The sequence below is a fragment of the Crinia signifera genome, chromosome 7, assembly GCF_055691185.1.
Source record: "Crinia signifera chromosome 7, ASM5569118v1, whole genome shotgun sequence".
NCBI classification, from domain to species: Eukaryota; Metazoa; Chordata; class Amphibia; order Anura; family Myobatrachidae; genus Crinia; species Crinia signifera.
In genome coordinates this window covers 80972197-80997167 of record NC_139223.1, presented here as the reverse complement: position 1 = coordinate 80997167, position 24971 = coordinate 80972197, and the positions used below count along the sequence as shown (strand labels likewise).

At 47.6% G+C, this 24971-nt stretch overlaps 1 long non-coding RNA gene across 1 annotated transcript; it reads left to right on the top strand.

The window, feature by feature from the left end:
• The first annotated feature begins 11180 nt into the window (after positions 1-11180).
• On the top strand, positions 11181-21487 carry LOC146019493 (uncharacterized). The gene is made up of 3 exons (XR_014450572.1): positions 11181-11268; positions 16623-16791; positions 21347-21487. It is a non-coding gene; the product is annotated as an uncharacterized LOC146019493 (long non-coding RNA).
• The last annotated feature ends 3484 nt before the right edge of the window (positions 21488-24971 follow it).

Here is a 24971-nt window from a genome sequence, read left to right as displayed (position 1 = left end):
GCTGGCCTGGGGGGCCCTGTGCCCTGGACCTGTCTCAGAGTAATGTTAGGGACTTGTCCTATTGAGGTAATCTGGACGTGGTTGACAAGCCGATAATAATGGCCATGATATTAAAAGGTCTAGCATTTATATTTAGTGTGCACCTGCAAACTCCTCCTCCTGCTTGCTGCACTACAGGTCTCAGCAGGTAGCACCTCATATGTCCAGGGTGTGCAGTTTAGGGCCCCTCCCTCTATGTACTATATTTGTGTGCATTTTATGTGGTTAATGTGTTTATACAGCAGCATAAATGCAAGATTCTTCAAAATACATAATTGAAATATTAAAATATTCCGAAATACGGAATAATCCGTTATCCAAAATTCTCCTGGTCCCAAGCATTTTGGATAAGGGATACTCAACCTGTATTGCTGGGAATTAGCAGTTCATACAGTATGAGGGAACAAACAAACGGACCTGATCATTGTTTTGCACTAGTACATTGCTGTGCATATTTGAATGTGTGATTATTTAGGGCGGTATTCAATGTGAATACCGGCGACGTGCAGCGAATCCTGTTTAGGATTACAGCACAAAATCGCCATAAAAACCTGGCGAATCAGTCTCATTGAATACCGCCCTTAGTCTTTTAACATTGACCATTTATGTGGAAATTTTTATTTATTTTGATATACATGCTGAATTACTAATTTTATCAGCTACACCATTATATATATTGAATTTATATTCATATTGGTAAATATAAACTATATTTTCTAACAGTTTACCTTTGACAGCCCTGTATCTTCACTTCAACTATGTATTTAAATTAAAAAAGGGCTACTGTATATATGTACCCAGGGCTATTTTTGGAAGTAAGATGGCCGTGTGTTTCACAGACACTGGAAATCCTGTGTTATGCATTCCAGAAGGCATCTTACTGTGCATGGGCAGGGGGGCAACAGGTGCCAATAGGAGCAGGTCCTGTGGATGGGCTGCAGAGATGTCAGTTCAGTGATGCCCAGTGGGCAGGCGGTTGGAGGAAAAGGCTGTCTTGGGGCGAACTGCTATTGGGCAGATGGCTTGGAGAATGTCTCCCTAGTGTTCATGGAGAGTGGGTGACAGAGGGGGCTGTGGAGATCTCTCCTCAAGACAGCCGCCTCCTCCAACCATCTAGCCGCTGGGCATCACTGAACTGGCTATTCTGCAGCCCATCCTTGGGAACTGCTCCTGCTGGAACAAGTCCCCCCCCCCCCCCCCCCCCCCCCCCCTGCGCAGTAAGATAACTTCTGGAATGCATAACACAGAACTTCTGGTGTCTGTAAAATGCATGGCCATCTTACTTCCGATGTCTGTGTAATGCATGGCCATCTTGCTTCTGGCTTGGATAACCATTGGATGGTTTAAATAATGGACTAATTTTACTTGCCACCACACTTCTGATGAAGGATCCCTGATTACGAAATGCATTAAGCATGGCATCTGATGCTATTCGGACTTCTTATCCCATGTAGACCCGTCTGCCTGGCTAAATGTTCCCTGAGCTGACCCCTATTCTGGTTAGAGGTTGAACTAGGATTGCAAACACCCATATGCCATTTCCATCTGCTTCTGTGTTGCCTGGGATATTTGGTTCATGCTTTCAAATTTGTCTTTATATTGTGAGTGCATTTGTTTTATTAAATTCTCCTTTAAAAGAAGTTAATTGCACTATTGCTTTTTCTCCTTTGTCACCCATATTATAACATGACAGTCATCTTGTACTATGGGACATTGTGTCTGTAAGTCCGATCCATTCGGTCATTTCTAAGAATCTAAGGACACTTTATAAAACCAACCTGGGGTACTAATACCCCTGGGGGTACTTTGCAGACCAGTTGGGGGTACTTGGAAATAATATTGGTAATGGTGGAAGAAAAAGAAGTCTCCCAATTTTGTAAGAAATCTCCCATTGCCATGGGAACAAACTGTGTTGCATCCCTTCTAGTTCCATCTGCAGCGTCATCAGCATCTCCCTTTTGCCCGACCAGCAATCCACTGGGAGCTAACTGCGCTGCCCACAGACATCAGCGATCATCTGCCCTGCTCGGACACAGTGTGAAGGAAACAGCAGCATTAATCCTACAGGCACTAGCGGGAACCCTGGAGACAGTACACAGTCAGAGGCCAGACACAGACGGAACAGATTCCTGACTGTACACTACTCCTCTACTACTCCTTAATATAAGGACATGCATACCGCTCACTTCCACTCACTCATAAGTACTGTGGATATTTCAAACTGAGAGGAGGGGCACTCATATATGAAAAGCCTAATTAAGGGGTACGGGAGTAAAAAAAGATTGGGAACCACTGGACTATACAATACATTTGGTGATATTTCATTATTACTCCATCAACTTTGCACATCAGTGCAGAACTCTGGGAGGCAATGGAGTCATCTGCCGCCGGGCTCCTGCTCCCAAAGGGGGCACCTCTCCTCCCCTGTGAGTTTGAATCAGTTAATTGAATGCCATTGATATTGCTTCTGTGGCTGACTCCATATATGTCACACTCTCATTATTCTAAACATAATATCCAAAACATACATACATATATTTATATAAGATGAGTGTGTTTGTTGGGAGGGGGGCACCAATATTTATCTTGCCTCCAGGCAACTGGGACGAACTTACACCACTGTTGCACATTATGGTTATTCTGAGAGCTAATTTTATTGTGTGACCTTCTTCTGTCACTTTGTATTATTTGAGTACATTTGAGATGTTTACTTTGTGTGCACAATTTTAGCTGCACTTGAGTTTAATAGTACACTTCTGCCAAGTCACTTATTTATCCACTGATTGTACAACAGATAACAAATGTGCAGAAGGTAAAGATGACTTTCTAGACAGAGGTTGATGATTAAGCTGTGAATTACAAAGTATTATACTTTTGTTAAATATATTTCATGAACTCACCACAAATATATTAGGAGCTCTGGGCTGCAGGCAGTTACAGCAACATTGTGACTGTGCAGTGCACCAATAAAGTGTTAATACTAATCAGTGCTGCCCTGTATATTGGGAGAAGCTCTTGGGGCTTTGTGCACTAGTAAAAAAAATAATGCTACTGTTGCAGTCAGAGTGTGGTTTCCTTCTTGTGGTCCTGAGTGAAATGACACCTGAATCAGTGCATAAGGGACTTATATTAAATCCAAAGCATGGAGATGTTTTTAATTTAATCTTTTAGGTGTATTCAAAATGTGAATTATAGGCACTCACCTATTCAGTACTGCTGTTAACGCATACCTCCCAACATTTCCCTCTCCAGTAGGGACACATTGCTCTGCTCCTGCACATCCCCTCCTAATGTGTGATTGCCATCACCTGTATTGAAGCACCTTTCTTATCAATTGACCTGTTCAACACATATGGCGGTAATCCTACATTAAGAATAACGTGCAGGAGCAGAGCATTGTGTTCCTCCTGGAGAGGGTCATGTTAGGAGGTATGGTTAACGACAGCATTGAAGGGTATCAGATCTGACGTTTTTTAAAGCCGGATATGCTTTGTCAAATTTGTAGTAATTTTTTTGACAATCCTCTGCCATTTTCACCGATCCATGGACTTTCTGACACTAGACAGCCGGAACACTGAATGTCGGATTCCCATATTGAATACCCATCTTTTTACTTGAAAGTTATCGACGATATTTTAATATCTAAAGATATCATTCAACTGTAAGTAAGCTGCTTGAACTTAATAAATATAATCCTCCATTCCAGGATATGTATGATGCTGATCCCTGCACGTTACCAGACTTTTGGCATTGTGAGAACCAAGAAGAAATGATGAATAACGAAAGCTTGGTTTCACCAAGCCAAACCTTCAAAACATTTCTTACTGTCCCAGTAACGTCTCTTATTCTGAATACAGAATAATAATTATAGATGTCTAAACAATAATAGGACAACACATAGCACTACTGCACCCCACTACTACTAATACTACACACACACACACACACACACATAGTTTCAGCCCCTGGAGGTTATTTTTTTTTTATTTCCAATTTATATGATCATATTTATTAAGAAGTAAAGAAATATGCACTAAGTTATCTGTAAGTCTTGAAGCAAGAGAAGAGTTTCTGGTATATAATATATATACAAAGGACTTCAAGTCTAGTGCATTTTGTCAAAGCTGACAAAGTGAACAACGCTAACAAGTGATCAAAGCTAACAATGATATATGTCTTATACATAACAACACATTCTTCATTTTACTTCATTTTGAATATATTTGTATCCACCATCTGTGAATTTGAAACTCATAAAGTATAACATAAGTTTCAGACATATTCATAATTCCCAGTTGCATACTGATGATTGTTTTTCAAAAAGATATGTGACAATCTCATAAAAAAACAATAAAAATACAATAATAAAAATGTTTTAGAAATCTAATGACGCATAAATACACTAGTAGGTAATGTGTGTGTGTGTGTGTGTGTATGTGTGTGTATATATATATATATATATATATATATATATATATAGCCACAGAGATGAGGACACTCACCGGTCCTTTCTTCCAAAGAGATTTTATTCCATATCACCACATCAGATAAAGTGCAAAGTGCATGACAGTGGGCCTAGGGCCAACGTTTCGGTCTGCCAATCAGACCTTTGTCAAGGCCCCCACTATCTCCTCCTAAAGTGCATAACCCACAAGACATCGCATGTGCCTTATATCCACCCCACAGGCAGCAGCACACTCCCCCATAGTATGTACAAAAACCTGGATCAGCCCTAGAACATATGCTTAACATAAAGCTATTACCTTAATATATCTCCACATTTTATAAGTAACAGGCGCCAAACTTCTCGCCTGCCACGCAGGTAAATAGGAAGCGCCGCTCACCTGGGAAAGTTTCCACACATCATCCATAACACCAGCGCATAGCGCCGTACCCGGAAGTGCGTCATCAACGCATCACTTCCCGTGTGTGGAGCGCACAACCAGGAAGCGTGCGCTCCATCCACGTCCCTGTACAGTGGCGTAGCGTCACTTCCTGCGCATGGAACGCACAGCTAGGAAGTTTGCGTTCCATTGCGCTCCCAACGGGGTATTTATATGATCCATATATACCATTTTAATCAGCTAAGAATGATGAAGTGCCTAATCTAACTAGCACAGCTCTACACAAGTAGTCAGCAATAATATTACAATGAAGGTGCCAACTGCGTACTGTCGCTGCCTGAGGGGACCCTACAAAGCACACACAATATACTGCCACCTAGTGGTAAATATAAAATACAGAAGTAATAATACAAAATATAACAAAAAATTTTCTCCCAGTACATAAAAAAATATATACAAGGTACATGAAAAAACAAAAGTACAAAGGACACTGTCACTAAGGTTGCTCAGACCATCCAGCAATTACCAGAACCACTTTACAAAAAAACAGACAGAGAATTATTCTCGTTAAGGCCCCTAGGAGCCACCGTGTCAAGCCTATGGATCCATTTCACCTCCTTCCTGAGTAGGATCAACCCCCGGTCTCCGCCTCTTAACAACGGGGGGACCCAGTCAATGATCATATAACTTAATGAAGAAATCTGATGTTTATACTTCAAGAAGTGCGCCGCCACCGGTTTATCAGTGAACTGGTGGGCATACGCCAAACGAATTGACGATCGGTGTTGATTCATGCGCTCGCGAAATGTTCGTATCGTTTTCCCCACGTAGAGGAGGCCGCAGGGGCAGCGTAGACCACATGATCCATAGTGCATGTCAAATGATGCTGGAGAGCGATCTTTTGGCCCGTATGGGGATGGTGAAAGGATGAACCACTGATGAGTCCATGGCACGTAATGCAACTTGTGCACCGGAAGCAACCTTTTCTGGTCAGCAGCCATCTCTTATCTGTCGACGGGCTCGGAGTGACATCAGGCCGCAATAATAGATCTTTCAAATTTTGCCCGCGACGTGCCGCAATCAAAGGGGGTGTTTCAGTAATTCCCTTGAACACCTGATCAGTGCCCAAAATAGCCCAGTTGTTTTTAATGGATCTCTCCATGGTTTTCAGCCTGGTGTCGCATTTCATCACCACTGTCATGCGTTTGGAGTTGCACTTTTTCTTCAGGTTAGGTGAAGTGTGAATCTCTCTTGCCCTTCTGAGGCTACTCTGTATATCTCTTTCAAGATATCCTCGTACCCGAAATCTCTCACAACATTCCTTTATTTGTTGTTCAGCTGCCTCTGGATCGGAGTTGTTTCTATACACCCGCAGCAGTTGGATGTTATTTTAAAAGATTCATTGATGATCTGTTTTTAATTTGGAGAGGCACGATTGAGTCCTTCCACTGCATGGTGCAGCAGTTAAATGAATTGGACAGTCCCATCCGGTTTACAGCAGTTGCTGACCGGGACAGTATGAACTTCCTGGATGTGACTGACTGAGGAGAGGTACTCACCTGGAGTACACACTGTTCCGTAAACCGACAGATCGGAACACACTTCTGTGGTCGTCAAGCCATCACCCTGATAGGTTAAAATCTAACTGCCCATATCACAACTGCTGCGGGTGTATAGAAACAACTCCGATCCAGAGGCAGCTGAACAACAAATAAAGGAATGTTGTGAGAGATTTCGGGTACGAGGATATCTTGAAAGAGATATACAGAGTAGCCTCAGAAGGGCAAGAGAGATTCACACTTCACCTAACCTGAAGAAAAAGTGCAACTCCAAACGCATGACAGTGGTGATGAAATGCGACACCAGGCTGAAAACCATGGAGAGATCCATAAAAAACAACTGGCGTATTTTGGGCACTGATCAGGTGTTCAAGGGAATTACTGAAACACCCCCTTTGAATTGCGGCACGTCGCGGGCAAAATTTGAAAGATCTATTATTGCGGCCTTGATGTCACTCCGAGCCCGTCGACAGATAAGAGATGGCTGCTGACCAGGAAAAGGTTGCTTCCGGTGCACAAGTTGCATTACGTGCCATGGACTCATCAGTGTTCATCCTTTCACCATCCCCATACGGGCCAAAAGATCGCTCTCCAGCATCATTTGACATGCACTATGGATCATGTGGTCTATTTTCTACGCTGCCCCTGCGGCCTCCTCTACGTGGGGAAACGATACGAACATTCCGCGAGCGCATGAATCAACACCGATCGTCAATTCGTTTGGCGTATGCCCACCAGTTCACTGAATAAACCGGTGGCGGCGCACTTCTTGAAGTATAAACATCAGATTTCTTCATTAAGTTATATGATCATTGACTGGGTCCCCCGTTGTTAAGAGGCGGAGACCGGGGTTGATCCTACTCAGGAAGGAGGTGAAATGGATCCATAGGCTTGACACGGTGGCTCCTAGGGGCCTTAACGAGAATAATCTCTGTCTGTTTTTTTTGTAAAGTGGTTCTGGTAATTGCAGGATGGTCTGAGCAACCTTAGTGACAGTGTCCTTTGTACTTTTGTTTTTTCATGTACCTTGTATATATTTTTTTTATGTACTGGGAGAAAATTTTTTGTTATATTTTGTATTATTACTTCTGTATTTTATATTTACCACTAGTGGCAGTATATTGTGTGTGCTTTGTAGGGTCCCCTCAGGCAGCGACAGTACGCAGTTGGCACCTTCATTGTAATATTATTGCTGACTACTTGTGTAGAGCTGTGCTAGTTAGATTAGGCACTTCATCGTTCTTAGCTGATTAAAATGGTATATATGGATCATATAAATACCCCGTTGGGAGCGCAATGGAACGCAAACTTCCTAGCTGTGCGTTCCATGCGCAGGAAGTGACGCTACGCCACTGTACAGGGACGTGGATGGAGCGCACGCTTCCTGGTTGTGCGCTCCACACACGGGAAGTGATGCGTTGATGACGCACTTCCGGGTACGGCGCTATGCGCTGGTGTTATGGATGATGTGTGGAAACTTTCCCAGGTGAGCGGCGCTTCCTATTTACCTGCGTGGCAGGCGAGAAGTTTGGCGCCTGTTACTTATAAAATGTGGAGATATATTAAGGTAATAGCATTATGTTAAGCATATGTTCTAGGGCTGATCCAGGTTTTGTACATACTATGGGGGAGTGTGCTGCTGCCTGTGGGGTGGATATAAGGCACATGCGATGTCCTGTGGGTTATGCACTTTAGGAGGAGATAGTGGGGGCCTTGACAAAGGTCTGATTGGCAGACCGAAACGTTGGCCCTAGGCCCACTGTCATGCACTTTGCACTTTATCTGATGTGGTGATATGGAATAAAATCTCTTTGGAAGAAAGACCGGTGAGTGTCCTCATCTCTGTGGCTGTATTGGAGAACTGGACTTGTCTGGGACCCCTGAGCTGACACCCCGGCAGTTGCTACTATTTGGAGGAGAGTGTGGTCCTTACCCTTGGATATATATATATATATATATATATATATATATACTGTAACACACAATTGGATTAGGTGCTCTGACACCTGCTAAAAAGTCAATGCAGAGGTCTCTAGTGTGCTCTATTCGACAGTCTCTTATCTTTTATGCACTTGTCTGTTTTAAGGACCGCTGCTCCCTTGCTTATTCCTCGATTCCCACGAGGTCACCAGACACGAACTACAACAAACATAAGACAAGGGGGCGCCCAATAGTGCAGTATCATTTAAAAAAATTAATGAATAAAAGTATGAAGCTGTACGACATGTATACCATAAAAATTCATCAGTGGTCGACTGAAAACCACTTGGTATAAAACAATTTCCACACTGGCAATACACGAGCAATGAAGGTTAGCTGTATGCAGCACTCACAGATACACCCGGCTCAGTGGTCACGCTCATAGGCGTGCGCAGCACATTTTATTAGGGGGTGCACCGTCAAAGGGGTGTGCCTAGCACCACCTACTGGGTTTGTCTTACACAGCCAATCAGGCCTGTCTACCATCATCTATTTGCTCTCGCTACAAAATAAAGCATCTCCCAGCCACACCATAATCTCTGCCTATTTCAGTTTTAATTTTATAATTACTCTGTGTAACAGTACATGCAAATAAAGTCAAAAACATAAATGGATGACACAGGTATGCAGTGATATGACAATGGTCTAGTACCAGTAACAATGCAAAACACACATACTGTAATTGATTGATGGGCGCTTCTTTTAATGGAATACAGTTCTATAAAGCAAAATACTTGGTAAAAGGTATTGCTGGTTGCTAGTGGCAGGGAGGTGTTTATAAGGGTAGGCACAGCATTAGGGGTGCCTGTGCACCCGTAACTCTCAATGTGCGCACACCTATGGTCACGCTTGGACAGAGTTTCCCCGGCACCGTCTGTGCTGTAGCTCCTGCTCTCAATAGCGTCAGTTAGGCCACGCCCCTACGCGTTTCATCATGGACTTCGTCGGTATATACATACTATGTCGGCTTAGCATCACATTGATGTGAGTGACAGTGTTATTGTCCTGAAGACGAGCCACAGGCTCGAAACGCCGTTGGCAGATACAGACGCATAAAGTCTTTTCACCTTTACAAAGTGCCTGGAGTGACGTTTTTTCATTCAAGATATATATATATATATATATATATATATATATAAGGGCACGGTAGTGCCCTTATATTAAGGCTGAATCCAACGAACGGATTTTTCCCATAGGGAACTTTTCGGATGGGGGCATGGTGTTTGAGGGACTGCACCTCAAAAAGTGACTGGGCGTACTGAGCTGAAATTTGGCATGTACGCGTAGAATCGTCAACCGGTGCTGCGTGCAAAATTTCAGGGCGAAATATTAAAAAATGACCAATAAGGAGCGATCTAAACTTCCAACTGCCAGTTTTTTTCTGACACTTCAGAAATGACACTTTGTCACCCATGTTAGTCTATGAGGGTTTTTTTGGGAAGGCATAACTCGGGGTAGAGGAACAATTGAGACTTGGGGTTTGTTTTATTAGGTAGATATGTCCCAGTGGAGTGCCTTTTGGGGTTGAGGATTTTCAGATAGGTACAGTTTTTTTATAATTTAGTGAAACGTCCCCCATTATAAAGATAGGAGCTCCAACTTGTTGCGCAGCCGCAGAAGCCATCAGCTGGGGGCGTACACAGAGTGGCTTCACTTGGGTGTACCAAGATGGCCGAATCCTGCTCGCAAACTGAAATAATTTGTGTAAGTGGATTTAGCTGTGGCTATGTTATAGTGGGGGACGCTGTGTGTTTATTAGCCCTGACACTGTTCTTAATACAGTTTAGTAGGGTCCGTGGTGCCGTGCCAGAGGTGGCTGTAAAATGAGTGACATCACCTAATTTATTCACTGCACTCCGTGCACTGCCGGGAAATTCAAAAGTGCTTTCTGTGGGGAAGGGCTCAGAGAGCTGGGCTGCAGGTGACTATTCGGTCCTACAGCAGGTGGTATATGGCAGGAGTGCTGTCTCCCCGCAGCATCACCAGTGTCTGTCCCCCTGTGATCCCCACAGCATCCCCAGTGTCTTGTTCCCCTGCAGCATCCCTGGTGTCCCGTCCCTCTGTGATCCCATGGCAGTATTCCCAGTGTCCTGTCCCCCTGGCAGCATTCCCAATGTGCTGTGCCCCTGTGATCCCACGCAGAATCCACCATGTCCCGTCCCCCTGTGATCCCCCCACAGCATACTCAGTGTCCTAGTCCCCCGTGATCCCCTGGCAGTTTAGGCGTACGCATGGGGGTGCACATGCACCTAATAATGACCCCCCCCCCACACACACACCCGCCGCACAATTTTATAGGAGACAAGCCGTGCAACTGAACGGGTGCTGCACAGCTTGTCCCCGCTGTTGCATGGGGGAGCTGACACGGCTTTTACAGAGCCTGTCACTTTCAGGAGAGAGAGCAGTGGGGACGGAGTTTACAGGGAGGGAATGCAGAATTACATGGGAGTCGGGGGGCGTGGCTACACGGGAGACAGGGGGCGGGGCTAACCTGGCTCAGGGCAGCTACTGGCCTACTGCCCAGTGTGCCCACATTGCTGCTGCTGTCATGAAAGGAGAAGAGGGACAACTCCACATCCTTCCCTGTCACTTTCAGGAGAGAGAGCAGTGGACGGAGTTTACAGGGAATGCAGGAATTACATGGGAGTCAGGGGGCGGAGCTACACGGAAGTCAGGGGGCGGGGCTACACGGGAGTCAGGGGGCGGGGCTAACCCTGGCTCAGGGCAGCTACTGGCCTACTGCCCAGTGTGCCCACATTGCTGCTGCTGCTGCTGTCATGAAAGGAGAAGAGGGACAACTCCACATCCTTCCAGTCCAGGCATGGCTATAAGATTACCTTAAGCAAGTAAGTACTACTGTGTTTTTTCCCCCTGTGAAATGAAGTATGTAAGGTGGGTTAGCATTAGGCTGGAGGAGGGAGGGTTAGATTTAGGCACTAGAAGGGACATAGAGTTAGGCTGCTGGGGGGCTTAGAATTAGCTGGTGGAAAAGGGAAGGTTAGGCCGCAGGGCAAGTGAGTGTAGTGCATCAGTGTGATTTAGCGCAGGCCGCAAGGTGAATGAGTGACAGAGCGCAGGCCGCTGAGTGAAGGAGCGCGTCAGTGTGATAGAGTGCAGGGTGATGGAGCGCGTCAGTGTGATTTAGCGCAGGCCCCAGGGTAAGGGAGTGTGACAGAGTGCAGACCGCTGACTGAGGGGGCGCATCTGTGTGATAGAGTGCATGCCCCAGAGTGAGGGAGCACGTCAGTGTGATAAATCGCAGGCGCTGGGTGAGGGAGCGTGTTAGTGTGATAGAGCGCAGGCTTCAGAGTGATGGAGTGTGTCAGTGTGATAAAGCGCAGGCTGCAGGGTGAGGAAGCATGTCAGTGTGATACAGTGCATCAGTGTGATAGAGAGCAGTGTGATAGAGCGCAAGCCCCAGAGTGAGGGAGCATGTCAGTGTGAAAGAGCGCAGGCCGCTGGGTGAGGGAGCGTATTAGTGTGATAGAGCGCAGGCTTCAGGGTGATGGAGTGTAGCAGTGTGATTTAGCGCAGGCCGCAGAGTAAGGGAGTGTGTCAGTGTGATTTAGTGATGGCCGCAGGGTGAGGAATCATGTCAGTGTGATAGAGGCATCAGCATGATAGAGAGCAGTTTGATAGAGCGCAAGCCGCAGGGTGAGGGAGTGTGACAGAGCGCAGACCGCTGAGCGAGGGAGCGCGTCAGTGTGATATAGTGCATGCCCCAGAGTGAGAGAGCACGTCAGTGTGATAGAGCGCAGGCTTCAGGGTGATGGAGCGCGTCAGTGTGATTTAGCGCAGGCCGCAGGGTAAGGGAGTGTGACAGAGTGCATGCCACAGAGTGAGAGCACGTCAGTGTGATAGAGCGCAGGCTTCAGGGTGATGGAGCGCATCAGTGTGATTTAGCGTAGGCCCCAGGGTAAGGGAGTGTGACAGAGTGCAGGCCGCTGGGTGAGAGAGCGTGTTAGTGTGATAGAGCGCAGGCTTCAGAGTGATGGAGTGTGTCAGTGTGATAAAGCGCAGGCTGCAGGGTGAGGAAGCATGTCAGTGTGATACAGTGCATCAGTGTGATAAAGAGCAGTGTGATAGAGCTCCTGGCCCAGAGTGAGGGAGCATGTCAGTGTGATAGAGCGCAGGCTTCAGGGTGATGGAGTGTATCAGTGTGATTTAGCGCAGGCCGCAGAGTAAGGGAGTGTGTCAGTGTGATTTAGTGCAGGCCGCAGGGTGGGGAATCATGTCAGTGTGATAGAGTGCATCAGCATGATAGAAAGCAGTTTGATAGAGCGCCAGCCGCAGGGTGAGGGAGTGTGACAGAGCGCAGACCGCTGAGCGAGGGAGCGCGTCAGTGTGATATAGTGCATGCCCCAGAGTGAGGGAGCACGTCTGTGTGATAAAGCGCAGGCCGCTGGGTGAGGAAGCGTGTTAGTGTTGATAGAGAGCAGTGTGATAGAGCACAGGCCGCAGGGTGAGGGGAGTGTGACAGAGCGCAGACCGCTGAGCGAGGGAGTACGTCAGTGTGATTTAGCGCAGACTGCAGGGTGAGAGAGCGTCAGTGTGATATAGTGCAGGCTGCAGGGTGAGGGAGTGTCAGTGTGATTTAGCGCAGCTGAGGGTGAGAGAGAGCGTCAGTGTGATATAGTGCAGGCTGCAGGGTGAGGTAGCATCAGTGTGATATAGTGCAGGGTGAGGGAGCGTCAGTGTGATATAGTGCAGGCTGCAGGGTGAGGGAGCGTCAGTGTGATATAGTGCAGGCTGCAGGAGCGTCAGTGTGATATAGTGCAGGCTGCAGGGTGAGGGTGCGTCAGTGTGATATAGTGCAGGGTGAGGGAGCGTCAGTGTGATAGAGTGCAGACCGCTGAGTGAGGGAGTACGTCAGTGTGATAGAGTGCATGCCCCAGAGTGAGGGAGCATGTCAGTGTGTTATAGTGCAGGGCGCTGGGTGAGGAAGTATGTTAGTGTGATATAATGCAGGGTGAGGGAGCGTCAGTGTGATATAGTGCAGGCTGCAGGGTGAGGGAGCATCAGTGTGATATAGTGCAGGCTGCACGGTGAGGGAGCGTCAGTGTGATATAGTGCAGGGTGAGGGAGCGTCAGTGTGATATAGTGCAGGGTGAGGGAGCATCAGTGTGATATAGTGCAGGCTGCACGGTGAGGGAGCGTCAGTGTGATATAGTGCAGGCTGCAGGGTGAGGGAGCATCAGTGTGATATAGTGCAGGCTGCACGGTGAGGGAGCGTCAGTGTGATCTAGCGCAGGCTGCAGGGTGAGGGAGCGTCAGTGTGGTATAGTGCAGGCAGCTGGGTGAGGAGTGTCAGTGTGATAGAGTGCATGCCCCAGAGTGAGGGAGGCACGTCAGTGTGATAAAGCGCAGGCCGCTGGGTGAGGGAGCGTGTTAGTGTGATAGAGCGCAGGCTTCAGAGTGATGGAGTGTGTCAGTGTGATAAAGCGCAGGCTGCAGGGTGAGGAAGCATGTCAGTGTGATACAGTGCATCAGTGTGATAGAGAGCAGTGTGATAGAGCGCAAGCCCCAGAGTGAGGGAGCATGTCAGTGTGAAAGAGCGCAGGCCGCTGGGTGAGGGAGCGTATTAGTGTGATAGAGCGCAGGCTTCAGGTGATGGAGTGTAGCAGTGTGATTTAGCGCAGGCCGCAGAGTAAGGGAGTGTGTCAGTGTGATTTAGTGATGGCCGCAGGGTGAGGAAATCATGTCAGTGTGATAGAGTGCATCAGCATGATAGAGAGCAGTTTGATAGAGCGCAAGCCGCAGGGTGAGGGAGTGTGACAGAGCGCAGACCGCTAAGCGAGGGAGCGCGTCAGTGTGATATAGTGCATGCCACAGAGTGAGAGCACGTCAGTGTGATAGAGCGCAGGCTTCAGGGTGATGGAGCGCATCAGTGTGATTTAGCGTAGGCCCCAGGGTAAGAAAGTGTGACAGAGTGCAGGCCGCTGGGTGAGAGAGCGTGTTAGTGTGATAGAGCGCAGGCTTCAGAGTGATGGAGTGTGTCAGTGTGATAAAGCGCAGGCTGCAGGGTGAGGAAGCATGTCAGTGTGATACAGTGCATCAGTGTGATAAAGAGCAGTGTGATAGAGCTCCTGGCCCAGAGTGAGGGAGCATGTCAGTGTGATAGAGCGCAGGCTTCAGGGTGATGGAGTGTATCAGTGTGATTTAGCGCAGGCCGCAGAGTAAGGGAGTGTGTCAGTGTGATTTAGTGCAGGCCGCAGGGTGAGGAATCATGTCAGTGTGATAGAGTGCATCAGCATGATAGAAAGCAGTTTGATAGAGCGCCAGCCGCAGGGTGAGGGAGTGTGACAGAGCGCAGACCGCTGAGCGAGGGAGCGCGTCAGTGTGATATAGTGCATGCCCCAGAGTGAGGGAGCACGTCTGTGTGATAAAGCGCAGGCCGCTGGGTGAGGAAGCGTGTTAGTGTTGATAGAGAGCAGTGTGATAGAGCACAGGCCGCAGGGTGAGGGAGTGTGACAGAGCGCAGACCGCTGAGCGAGGGAGTACGTCAGTGTGATTTAGCGCAGACTGCAGGGTGAGAGAGCGTCAGTGTGATATAGTGCAGGCTGCAGGGTGAGGGAGTGTCAGTGTGATTTAGCGCAGGCTGCAGGGTGAGAGAGAGCGTCAGTGTGATATAGTGCAGGCTGCAGGGTGAGGTAGCATCAGTGTGATATAGTGCAGGGTGAGGGAGCGTCAGTGTGATATAGTGCAGGCTGCAGGGTGAGGGAGCGTCAGTGTGATATAGTGCAGGCTGCAGGAGCGTCAGTGTGATATAGTGCAGGCTGCAGGGTGAGGGTGCGTCAGTGTGATATAGTGCAGGGTGAGGGAGCGTCAGTGTGATAGAGTGCTGACCGCTGAGTGAGGGAGTACGTCAGTGTGATAGAGTGCATGCCCCAGAGTGAGGGAGCATGTCAGTGTGTTATAGTGCAGGCCGCTGGGTGAGGAAGTATGTTAGTGTGATATAATGCAGGGTGAGGGAGCGTCAGTGTGATATAGTGCAGGCTGCAGGGTGAGGGAGCATCAGTGTGATATAGTGCAGGCTGCACGGTGAGGGAGCGTCAGTGTGATATAGTGCAGGGTGAGGGAGCGTCAGTGTGATATAGTGCAGGGTGAGGGAGCGTCAGTGTGATATAGTGCAGGCTGCACGGTGAGGGAGCGTCAGTGTGATATAGTGCAGGCTGCAGGGTGAGGGAGCATCAGTGTGATATAGTGCAGGCTGCACGGTGAGGGAGCGTCAGTGTGATCTAGTGCAGGCTGCAGGGTGAGGGAGCGTCAGTGTGGTATAGTGCAGGCAGCTGGGTGAGGGAGCGTGTTAGTGTGATAGTGCAGGGAGAGGGAGCGTCAGTGTGATATAGTGCAGGGTGAGGGAGCATCAGTGTGATATAGTGCAGGGTGAGGGAGCGTCAGTGTGATATAGTGCAGGGTGAGGGAGCGTCAGTGTGATATAGTGCAGGCTGTAGGTGTAGGGAGCGTCAGTGTGATATTAGTGCAGGGTGAGGGAGCGTCAGTGTAACATAGTGCAGGCTGCAGGGTGAGGGAGCATCAGTGTGATATAACACAGGCTGCAGGGTGAGGGAGGTCGTCAGTGTGATATAGTACAGGCTGCAGGGTGAGGGAGCGTCAGTGTGATATAGTGCAGGCTGCAGGGTGAGGGAGCGTCAGTGTGATATAGTGCAGGCTGCAGGGTGAGGGAGCATCAGTGTGATATAGTGCAGGCTGCAGGGTGAGGGAGCGTCAGTGTGATAGAGCGCAGGCCGCTGGGTGAGGGAGCCTGTTAGTGTGATAGAGAGCAGGCTGCAGAGTGATGGAGTGCACCAGTGTGATTTGAGCAGGCCGCAGGGTGAGAGAGCATGTCATTCTGATAGAGAGCAGGACACTGGGGGAAGGAGATTGCTCCATCTACAGCTCCCGGCTGATGCTGTTGCTCTGCGCAGTTAAGTTAGGTAAACTGTAATATTTGTCTCCAACATCCTGTCCCACTTGCGTATGTCACTCACACACCCACTCACACACCACTGTCACCCATATGCCACTATCACTCACTATCACTGTGTGGCATAATGTGTAATGGGTATTACAGTGTTTGGTATAATGTGTATCGAGCATTTCGATGTGTTGCATAATGTGTAATGAGCATTATTTTCTCTCTACCATTGTCCCCCCTTCTCCTCTTTCTCTCCCCTACGCTCTTCCATCTTCTACGCAGGAGGGTCTGCACCATGACCGCTGTCCTGCTTCAGCCGGGTCCTTGATGCTGCCAGGGTGCTGCTTCAGCTGCTGGGCCCAGGAGGGTTCTCGTTGCTACTGCCGTCCTGCTCCAGCTGGGTCCAAGAGGGTCCAAACTGCCGCCAGAGTGTCGCTACACCCACCACACAGTAAGAAGCACACCAGCACTCGGACATCTCCCCCATCACTGACCTGACATCTGTACCCCCCCCCCAATTACTAACTTGATAGCTGTATCCCCCCTGCCCCACCCATCACTGACCGCTGCAGACCCTGCCCCTGAACCGGCACCCCATCACTGCATGACCTGAAAGCTGCACCATCATCCCCTTCCCCCCAGCCGTGAAAGTAGAAGCCTCAACACCCACCAGCACTAACAGCAGCAACGCCATCCCCATCCTCCCCCCAGAAGTGACAGTAGAACCCCCAACAGTTATGTCTTTCCCATTGGGCACAATGTGCAGTTGCCTAGGGGCCCTAGGACCTAGGGGCCCACCCCAATGGGGAAGACAGCACTGCCCCGGGGGGCTGCTGCGGTTGGAAGACAGTGGGTGCTGGGACCTTGTATCGCTGTTTGCTGAGCAGCGTGGCAGGAAGCGCTGCTGATTTTTAAAAGACTGGCTGGACACAGATAAGGTTTTTCAGAAAATTACAGGGTTTTTTAAATTTAGTGAAATTTTTCCCATTATAAAGATATAGCATTTCAACTTGTTGCACTTGCACAGTGGCCACCAGTGTATACTTAGAGAGACTTCACTAAAAACGTGTACCAAGATGGCTGATTTTATTACAGTACAGAAAGAGACACTGGCATTGTCTATCCCCTCTTGACACAATGGCAACCATTACTTTGTATACCGTTACACTGTATGCATGGGGCTCAGTTGTCACATTCCCCCCCATCACACTCGGTCTGAGGGAGAGACACGTGTGCACGGCACTGCTTCAGGCACAGCTTATTTACATATTACCGCCTCTCATACTGTGATTAACTCCCTCGTTGTTGTGCCAGCTGCTGATTGGTCAGACGTCCTGTCGTTTGCAATTGCACCTGACGCTTCCTGAAATCAGGCTCTACCATGTTCCTGCTGGAGGACTGTAGCGGTGCATTGGAGGGCAGCTGGGAAGTGGAGGCTGCTGCTTGGGGGAACTAGCGGAGCTTTGGAGGGAAGCTGGGAAGCGGAGGCCGCTGCTCGGGGGAAACTAGTGGCACTTTGGAGGGAGGCTGGGAAATGGAGGCCGTTACTGGGGGGACATGGAGTCCCCCACCCCCAGTGCCGGTCATTGTCATGAATGTAGAACCCCTTCGGCATATGTCCCCTTCCCATGTACACCCCATCCGCATATGTTCCACCTTCCCATACATATATATATATATACACCTCCTCTCCATATACACATCCTACCCCTCCTACACATGTCCCCTTCCCATACATATATACACCCCCTCCCCATATAAATGTCCTACCCCTCCTACACATGTCCCCTTCCCATACATATATGCATCCCCTCCCCATATACACGTCCTACCCCTCCTACACGTCCCCTTCCCATACATATATACACCTCCTCCCCATATACACATCCTACTCCTCCTACACATGTCCCCTTCCCATACATATATATACCCCCTCCCCATATACATGTCCTACCCCTCCTACACATGTCCCCTTCCCATACATATATACATCCCCTCCCCATATACACGTCCTACCCCTCCTACACATGTCCCCTTCCCATACATATATACACCCCCTCCCCATATACACATCCTACCCCTCCTACACATGTCCCCTTCCCATACATATATACACCTCCTCCCCATATACACATCCTACTCCTCCTACACATGTCCCCTTCCCATACATATATATACACCCCCTCCCCATATACATGTCCTACCCCTCCTACACATGTCCCCTTCCCATACATATATACATCCCCTCCCCATATACACGTCCTACCCCTCCTACACATGTCCCCTTCCCATACATATATACACCCCCTCCCCATATACACATCCTACCCCTCCTACACATGTCCCCTTCCCATACATATATACATCCCCTCCCCATATACACGTCCTACCCCTCGTACATATGTCCCCTTCCCACACATATATACACCCCCTCCCCATATACATGTCCTACCCCTCCTACATATGTCCCCTTCCCATACATATATAAATCCCCTCCCCATATACACGTCCTACCCCTCCTACACATGTCTACTTCCCATACATATATACATCCCCTCCCCATATACACATCCTACCCCTCCTACACATGTCCCCTTCCCATACATATATACACCCCCTCCCCATATACACATCCTACCCCTCCTACACATGTCCCCTTCTCATACATATATACACCCCCTCCCCATATACACATCCTACCCCTCCTACACATGTCCCCTTCCCATACATATATACACCCCCTCCCCTTATACATGTCCTACCCCTCCTACATATGTCCCCTTCCCATACATATATAAATCCCCTCCCCATATACACGTCCTACCCCTCCTACACATGTCTACTTCCCATACATATATACATCCCCTCCCCATATACACATCCTACCCCTCCTACACATGTCCCCTTCCCATACATATACACATCCTACCCCTCCTACACATGTCCCCTTCTCATACATATATACACCCCCTCCCCATATACACGTCCTACCCCTCGTACATATGTCCCCTTCCCACACATATATACACCCCCTCCCCATATACATGTCCTACCCCTCCTACATATGTCCCCTTCCCATACATATATAAATCCCCTCCCCATATACACGTCCTACCCCTCCTACACATGTCTACTTCCCATACATATATACATCCCCTCCCCATATACACATCCTACCCCTCCTACACATGTCCCCTTCCCATACATATATACACCCCCTCCCCATATACACATCCTACCCCTCCTACACATGTCCCCTTCTCATACATATATACACCCCCTCCCCATATACACATCCTACCCCTCCTACACATGTCCCCTTCCCATACATATATACACCCCCTCCCCTTATACATGTCCTACCCCTCCTACATATGTCCCCTTCCCATACATATATAAATCCCCTCCCCATATACACGTCTTACCCCTCCTACACATGTCTACTTCCCATACATATATACATCCCCTCCCCATATACACATCCTACCCCTCCTACACATGTCCCCTTCCCATACATATATACACCCCCTCCCCATATAAATGTCCTACCCCTCCTACACATGTCCCCTTCCCATACATATATGCATCCCCTCCCCATATACACGTCCTACCCCTCCTACACATGTCCCCTTCCCATACATATATACACCTCCTCCCCATATACACATCCTACTCCTCCTACACATGTCCCCTTCCCATACATATATATACCCCCTCCCCATATACATGTCCTACCCCTCCTACACATGTCCCCTTCCCATACATATATACATCCCCTCCCCATATACACGTCCTACCCCTCCTACACATGTCCCCTTCCCATACATATATACACCCCCTCCCCATATACACATCCTACCCCTCCTACACATGTCCCCTTCCCATACATATATACATCCCCTCCCCATATACACGTCCTACCCCTCCTACACATGTCCCCTTCCCATACATATATACACCTCCTCCCCATATACACATCCTACTCCTCCTACACATGTCCCCTTCCCATACATATATATACACCCCCTCCCCATATACATGTCCTACCCCTCCTACACATGTCCCCTTCCCATACATATATACATCCCCTCCCCATATACACGTCCTACCCCTCCTACACATGTCCCCTTCCCATACATATATACACCCCCTCCCCATATACACATCCTACCCCTCCTACACATGTCCCCTTCCCATACATATATACACCCCCTCCCCTTATACATGTCCTACCCCTCCTACATATGTCCCCTTCCCATACATATATAAATCCCCTCCCCATATACACGTCCTACCCCTCCTACACATGTCTACTTCCCATACATATATACATCCCCTCCCCATATACACATCCTACCCCTCCTACACATGTCCCCTTCCCATACATATACACATCCTACCCCTCCTACACAGGCTCTGTAGCTCCTGCACCTTTAATACAGGAGAGGGCGTGTTGGAGGAAGCTGTGTAGGAGGTTCAGCGTGTAGTGTCCGATCCTCTATGGCACAGGGCCTTATTCTAGTTCACTCTTTCTGATAAAAACCTTCTTAGATGGACAAAACCATGTGCACTGCAGGGGGGCAGATGTTACTTGTGCAGAGAGAATCAGATTTGGGTGGGGTTTTACTTCAAAGTGAGATCTATATTGCAGTGTAAAAATAAAGCAGTCAGTATTTTCCCTGCACAGAAACAAAATAACTCACCCAAATCTAATTCTCTCTGCACATTTTACATCTGCCCCTGCAGTGCACATGGTTTTGTCCATCTAAGAAGGATTTTGTCAGAAAGAGTGAACTAGAATAAGGCCCACAGTCCCTTTCAACCAATAGGACATTTATCCCTATTGTTAGGATATATCACAAGGCAGTTATGAGATAACATTAGAATCTAGATAAAATACACATATGCCTGCACACTAATAGAGCTTAAGGGTATTTACATGCGCACGATATTGTATTGTTTTGTACATTTTATGTATACTTTTTTTTATCTATATATATCCGCAGTGTGCACTCTGACAGCGTCGCGTTGCCCTAGCAACCAAAGAAGCCGGAGGTCTCCCATACCCGCCGGAAGACAGTGTGGGTAACAGAAGTGGTCAGAGGAGAGTTCCGGCGACGGAGGATGTGCGGGAGACATGCCGGTAAGTTATGTTTAAAATTTGCACTTTGTCACTCTGCTAGTTATCCTGACGAAGGAGCCACTAGCTCCGAAACGTAGAAATAAAGCTTCACTGATTTCACATGTGTAGGAGGGGTAGGATGTGTATATGGGGAGGAGATCTATATCTATATATATATATATATATATAGATATATATCTATATATATATATAGATATATATATATATAGATAGATATATATATATATATATATATATAGATATATATCTCCTCCCCTCCACATGTCCCCTTCTTCATAAATTGTTTGCTCCGATGCCTTCCAATACATAGTATAGCATATGGAAAAAAATGGCGGCACTCGTAGACTTGTAGTGAAAAACTTTCTTTTATATAGTCATAAAAATGGTGCAGAGTACAACATACATACATACATACATGTCATAACCCTCCTATATATGTCCCCTTCCTATACATATATACACCCCCTCCCTATATACACATCCTACACCTCCTACACATGTGCTGTGCCAGCAGTAACCCTGGTGATGGTGTTGTTACTAATGCCTGTTAGGGGGGAGGGAGGGGGGCACTGTTACGCCTAATCATGTGCTCCTAGAGAGTGGCTTCCCTGCCATCCAAACTGGGTGTCACACTCATATACCCGGTACTCTTATTAGTCATGTGAAACACACCCATTAACACTCTGTAGTGTATACCAAGTTGTTTCTTGTGAAAAGAATGTCTATGGTTAGTCTTCATTCTAGCACCCGCTATCTTTGAACCTTGCAGTTACTCTTCCCTGTCTGGGGTGTTGCTGGTTGCTGTGGTGTTTCTAGCACAGTTCTGGTTTGCATATCAATTCTGATATACAGACCACACTGTGCTTGAAGCACAACAGCAGACAGCGACACCCCAGGCAGGGAAGAGGAACTTCATGGGTTTTCAAAGATAGCGGTTGCTAGAATGAACACTACAATGGTTATATTCTGGACAGCACTTGCTATTAATCCTTACACAATTCTAGTCCAACCTCTGTAACAGGCATCTTCACATGGAATTTCCCTCACTGGATACTTTTCCTGTAATTTAAATTGTCACTGTTAACACACGGCCGCACACACTGGACGATATGCACAGGATATCAATAAAGACCATATTATTAATGATGTATCGCCCAGTTTGTACCCAGCTATAGGCATATTTGATAATACCTAGAATTTTAGTACATACAGGTTTTTTATTGCAGCATGTGTGCACATTGGGTGTATTCAGCCGCTTATTAATAATATAACCACCAAACAAACTAATTTGGTGAATGTGCTCCCAATGGAGCCTTGTGTAGTCACCTAGAGGCCTTTCTCAGATGTTTCACTTGCTCACTACTACAGTATTGTCTTTGGGGAAAATGATTGGTAAACACATTTGATGAAAAAACGATACTTGTTTCCTAGCATGGCGCCACAGATTTTAATTGTATGGCATCGGGTCTATCAGATCGGGTCGCATTGCATGCAACCAGATCGCATCCGATTTTTAATTGTACACCCACCCTGATGGCTGATTCCTATGTTAAATGCACCCCCAGAAAGATTTTTAATTGTACACCCACCCTGATGGGTAATTAGTATGTCAAATGCCCCCCCATTGTTAACGCCACGCCACTATCAACGCCAACCCGAAGCGTGGCGAGCGGCGGCGGTACGCGCCCTCCGACCTTTTCATACCCCCACTATCCACGTCGGCGTGGAGTTGATATTATATAGTGTGGCGAGCGCACGCGGATTACTTCACATGTATTCCGCGTCCCCTCACGGGGCTCGCTGCGCTCGCCACACTATCTAAAGTCAACTCCACATCGACGTGGATAGTGGGGGTATGAAAAGGTCGGAGGACATGTACCACCAACCCTCGTGGGCTCGATGCGCTTGCCACGCTTCGGGTTGCCTTTGATACTAGGGTAGCGTTAATTATGGGTGGGTGTACAATTAAAAATCGGGTGTGTGGGTGCATTTAACATTGTAATCAGCCATCAGGGTGGCTGTACAATGGGAAATCGGGTGTAATCACGTCACATCGCATGCCATTGCATGCAACGTGATTTTAAAACTGTATATGAAGGTCTTAAAACCCGAATATCGGGTCAGATCGGGTCCCATCGCATACCTTAAGTAATGGTATGCAATGGGACCCGACAGGCACCGTGCTAGGAAACAAGTACCAAAAAATCTATTAGATGGGATTTCATTTTGGAAGGTTCGGTATTAACCACCCACCTTCTAGTTGGCTGATACCTTTCTTGAGCGATATTGTTGATAATATTGACTAGGGTTTATGCTTCCTGTTAACGATGTGCACTCCCGCGCATCGATAATAAAAAAAAATTTGAAAAAAAGCAATGAAATTCCATACACAAAAAACCTTGCGGTTTCACATGTCCCATTAAGGCTTCTTACACATGATCTGGCATTTCTGAAACCTGTTGTAACTCTTCCACTCAAACGCCAAAAAGCAATGAAATTACGATCATTAAGGCTGACGCCTTAATGGACGTGTTCCTTGCGCAATACAGATATGGTACGCCATCACAGCCTGTGGGTAAGTGCAGATTCAGCACTCTCACAGAGTGAGATTGCTGTCACTCACACAATGGTGGAGCTGCTAATTCACAGATTTGTGTGCTCATTGGAATACACACATGCAGTCTATGCAACTGAAGGTCTGAGCAGTAAACAAAGTGGTGTTGATTGGGGTAGGAGGCAGTGTGGTGTGGATGGGGAGCAATAGAAATGCGTAGATGGTAGGAAGGCTAAGCAGCACTGATGGGGGACTAACAAAGCAGATGGGTGGAAAAGAGTGGCACAGATTGGGGAAGGTAAGACAAAGTGATGCGATTGGGTGGGAAACAGAGGAGCAGTTGGAGGAAAGACCGCACTGATGGGGGAGGGGGTTCGGCGCAAAGGGGTTAAAGGGAAAACAGAGCAGTACAGATGGAGAGGGGAGACAGCAGTACAGATGGAAGGAAACTGTCATGGATGAGGTGGGCAGAGCAGCATGGATGGAGGGGGAGACAGAGTATCACTAATAGAGGGGAAGCCAGTGGCACAGATAGAAGGAAACAGTGGCATCTGTGTGGAAAGACAGGGCAGGGCAGATGGGAAAAGACACATTGGTGCGGATGAGGGAATACACACAGCAGTAGGTATCGAAGACAGAGCAGCATGAATGCGTATAGGAGAAGAAAGTGTAGATGCATAGTAGTTGGGAGTATTATAGTTTTTGCAATTATGAAAGATGTTTCTGGTAACTGTATGTGAATACTAAATGAAATGGATATAGGTAGTGAGTGTGAAAGATGTTGGACCCTCAGTGGGATAGTTCTTGTAATAGTGTTTATTCTAGCATCTGCCATCTTTGAAAACCCATGCAGTTCTTCTACCCTGTCTTGGGTATTGCTGTCTGCTGTAGTGTTTCTATCACAGGTCTGGTTTGCAGTGCTTATATACAGACC